This window comes from Pinus tabuliformis, chromosome 4_1, assembly GCF_031772625.1.
Source record: "Pinus tabuliformis cultivar Carrire ecotype Pingquan chromosome 4_1, CPIR1, whole genome shotgun sequence".
In the NCBI taxonomy this organism is placed as follows: Eukaryota; Viridiplantae; Streptophyta; class Pinopsida; order Pinales; family Pinaceae; genus Pinus; species Pinus tabuliformis.
The window spans coordinates 777448933-777453496 of record NC_142303.1 but is presented as its reverse complement, the minus strand read 5'-3'; positions in this window follow the sequence as shown (position 1 = coordinate 777453496).

The window sequence follows — 4564 nt, the reverse complement described above, 5'->3', positions numbered from 1 at the left end:
TTTAAGCCTTTTCCATGGCCTGCCTCTTCATCTAGTCCTAATGATGAACCACACTTGTTGCTTTGAAACGCGTGAGCCAAAAGTTTCTCTGATGTGATTTCTACCAAAATACTTTTCTTAAATTACCTCATTCTTCTTTTTCGAGCCCTTCACACCTGCGAGGTCTTTGGGCTTTCATATTTACACATAAGAAATGAATATCTTACAAAATAGAAAAGGATATGATAGTAATAACAAACCCCCTAAAAATGTTAGTTGGGCTTCTATAGAAGATCTCTACTAATAACCTAGCAAGTTTTCCAATCAAACAAAAAAATAACATATGGGTGTAGTTGGCTTTCAAGGGACACATAGGGAAAACAAAAATTAGCATAAAGGAATATAATATATTTATATGGAATTTTTTCAAAAAAATAAAAGGCGAAGCAATGGCCCTACATCAGAATCCCTCATAACAAAATATCTTTACCATGAGGTTCGCAATAGTGGTGCCATGTTTTATAATTTCTTCTTTACTCATCCAAATTACTTCTTTTTGTTGGAAGACCCTTCCATTTAACCAAGCACTCATAGTAATTTATGGTACTAGTTCTTTTGATGAGCTTTTGGTCAAGTACCATCTCCATCTACATATTATGGGTTGTATGTAGCTAAGCTTCCCAATGAATCTTCTCTTTTCAATCTTGATCTTCTTATCTAGGCTCCTTATAAGGGTATAAATCTGCAACATTAAATATAGGTGAAATCCATATACCAAGGGGTCACTCAATCTCATAAGTGTTAGCTAAGAGCTTCCTCAAGACTTTGTAGGGACATATTTTCTTTAATTTCAACCTATTATATTCCTTCTTTGGAAGGCTTTACTTCCCTGAATGTGCTAAACCCAAATCCCTAACTTTAAAATTTACTTCCCTTCTCATGTGATCAGCTCTATGTTTCTATCTAAGCATACTTTCTTGGAATTATCCTTTGACCTACTCATGTATCACTTGCATAGTTGTGGCATAGTCTTCTGCATCAACACTTGGAACTTATTTTTCCCCCAAATTTCAGAGCTTAGAAATAACTTTGGGATGCATGCCATAGACAATCTAAAAAGGGTTTTCCTTGTACTCCTATTAGGAGAATTATTATATGAAAATTCAACTTCTCATATTATTTGATCCCATTGATTATTATGTTCATGGACCAAACATCTCAATAAATTTCCTAAACTTCTATTAACATCCTTAGCCTTCCCATCCATTTGGGGATAGTAAGCTGAGATATAGGCTAAGTTTGTTCCCAATTTCCTCCACAAAGTCCTCCAATTTTTTCCAACAAAATTTTTCTCAATATGAAACTATACTTCTGGGCATTCCATGTAACCTCACCAATTCCATGAAAAAAAATTAGTGTTGTGAGTAGCATCATTTGTTTTTGAACAAGGTGTAAAGTGCCTCATCCTAGAAAACTACAAAAACTCAGTCATGTTTTCTCTGATATTTTGGCAAAGCTAGAACAAATTCCATAGTAATGGCTTCCCAAGGCCTATTGAGCTTTAGAAGTGACTTATATAGCTCAACATTATGTTTCCTTCCTTTAGCATGTTAACTAATGTTTCTTCTTTCCACAAACATTTTAGCATGTTTCCTCATACCTCAAAGAAATAATTTGTAGTTCCTGCAAAATGATACATCTCATGCTGAAAGCATCAGAAAATTTGTTAGCATTTCCATTAATATGTTTCAGAACAAAAGAAAAATTAGCATCTATTCGACCCATTTCGTGTGTCCCTTGTTCAACTTGTGTTGTCTGGTTATGAGCTATAATGAGTGATTATCTATGTACATAATAAAATGTTTGGGCATAAGGTAATCCCTCCACTTGTAAAGGGATTGAATTCTTGCATAAAATTCCTTGTCACAGGTGGAATACTTCTACTAGGTCTCATTTAATTTGTCACTGAAATATGCAACTGGATTACCATCTTGACAAAGGAGAGCTCCAATAGTCATCCCACTTGCATAACACTTTAATTGAAAAAATGATTTTGGAAATAAGGCATAAACAAAATTTGTTTCTTTGTCATTTCTTATTTAGAAATTGGAACACGTCATTTGTTGATGTTGTCCATTTAAAAGGTTGTTGCTCCTTTTTGATAGTTTCCACTATTAGTGCACCAATGTGACTAAAATTCTGATCTTTTTTTAGTAAAATCTATCTAATGCATGGAAACTTGTCACTTCATGTATAGTTGTTAGACAACACCAATCCTTACTAGATTTCACCTTCTCAGGGTCACTCTTTAGCCCTTCAAAAAAAATTACAAATCCTAAATAAACAAATTTTGTCTTTAGGAAAGAGAAATTTTTCATATTTATCATACGTTTTTTCTATTGCGATTTTATTAATACCAATTTTAAAAATATGAGATGTTATTCCCTAGTCCTATTATACACAACGATATCATGTAAATAATAAATCATGAGCATACTAATGAATTCTTTTAGGACTTCATTCATTAGCCTCATAAAACTACTATGTACACTAGTTAAGAGAAAAGGAATAACCAACCATTCGTACAAACCATGATTGGTTTTGAACACAATATTCCACTAACCTCCTTCCCTCATTCTGATTTAACGATATCCACTCTTCAAATATATTTTGGAAAACTATCTAGCACCACTAAGATAATCCATTAAATCATCCATGCAAGGTAAAGGAAATTATATACCTAATGTTTATCTTGTTAGTAGCACTAGAATCATTACACATTTTCCAACCTCCATCTTTCTCTTGGCTCAATATTGTCGGTACAACATAAGGACTCAAAATTTATCTGATCAATCCTTTGTCCAATAGTTCTTGGTCTTGTTTCCTGATTTATTTGTTTTCTTTAGGTGTCATCAAGTAAGTTTCCATATTTAGTAAGTTGGCTCCTGGAATTAAATCTATATGATTATTAATGTTTGTTATAGATGGTTAGCCATTGGAAGCTCATCAATGATAACATCAGTAAATTCATGTAACAATGATTGGATTTCAATAGGATACCCATTTAAATTTGTGTACGTAAGGAAAATCTTAGGCTTACCTATTAAAGTAAATTGTACATCTTCTTCTCACTTTATTTCCTACAACAATTCATCATTCTGACACTTAGGTATACTTCCTCTTTGACTCCTTTGTTCTACAAGGAAAATAGCACATGACTGCAATTATATTTCTCAAAAGGGTAGGTATTTTTCCTCCCATCATGAATATCTCCTTTTTCATATTTCCACTACCTTTCTAACAAGACATGGTAAACATCCATAGCCATTATCTCACATAACAACTCATCCTTCTAGCTTCCTGGAACTCTAACTTGGCCTATTCATTTACTAGTATATAATGTCACTTTCACAACCATATCACTCGATAAGGAGTAGGGTGTGCCATCCTTTATAGTCCTAATTTATCCATCATTTCCATAGAGACCAAATTATCTATGCTACCACTTTCAATAATCACTTTGTAGTATTTTACCTTCGACTCATTGACTATTTTGAACAAGTTACTTCATTTTGCTAGCTCCTTGGGCATAAAATTTATATTTAATTTATCCATTATTCTATCCTAGATTTTAACCTTCACTTTACCTTCTTTTCTCCAATCTACCTCTAGCTGCTCCCACCATAGTTTTGTAACTCATCCCACCATAGTTTTTTCTTTCCCCTTAACTTAGTCACAACGTACATGAACTTCTAGTCCTCGTCAACATCCTCATAATCAAAATACTTATCTAGGGTGATGATCCAATCCAATAGCTCTTCCACATTCAGGTTGTCATCATACAATGACACTTCCATTTTTGTTAGAGACCTAACCTTGGTAAATAGCTTTATTAGTTGTTCATCTAGTTGTTCCCTTCTTAGAGTTCCTTCCACCTCTTCCTCATAACTCATGTCCTCACTCTCAATGATGCCTCTCATAGAACGTTCTCATCCATGGGTAGTCTCCATGGCCTCTATTCTTTCCTGATATGCCTCAATTCCAATATCAGGTCCTAGTCCATTCCACTCCTTTTTTCAGTGAGGTCTTCTAAGTGACATAATAACAACACAATTCTTAACAAATTCTCAAATTCATTTACTAGTTACAAGCTTTACAAAGCTCAAAAGCTCTGATACCACTATGATAAAGCATAAGTGTGGCCTCTTCTTTTTTTCTTTGCACAGGACCCAAGGAAATTACCTCAAAATGCTTTACTTCCCACTTCTTTCATAAAATCCATTTTGGACATTCATTTCTTTTATTTTTTTCTATATATTTAAGAAAAAATAATTAAATGTGGACCTTTCAAATATCAGGGCGAGTCAAGATTAACTTTTTTTCTTTTATTGTGCCTGAAGGAAAAAGCTTGATGGCCGACTTGAGTCAAGGTTAGAATAGAGCTAGCTGAACCATAAAGAATTGGGGCTCGACCTTTTTGTTGGTTGGGGATTACAGATCTTCAAATTCACCAAATGTGCTTGCCCACTATGCCAACCTCTCACTATTTAGTCATGTCCACTTGCACGAGATCAGAAGGGGGATA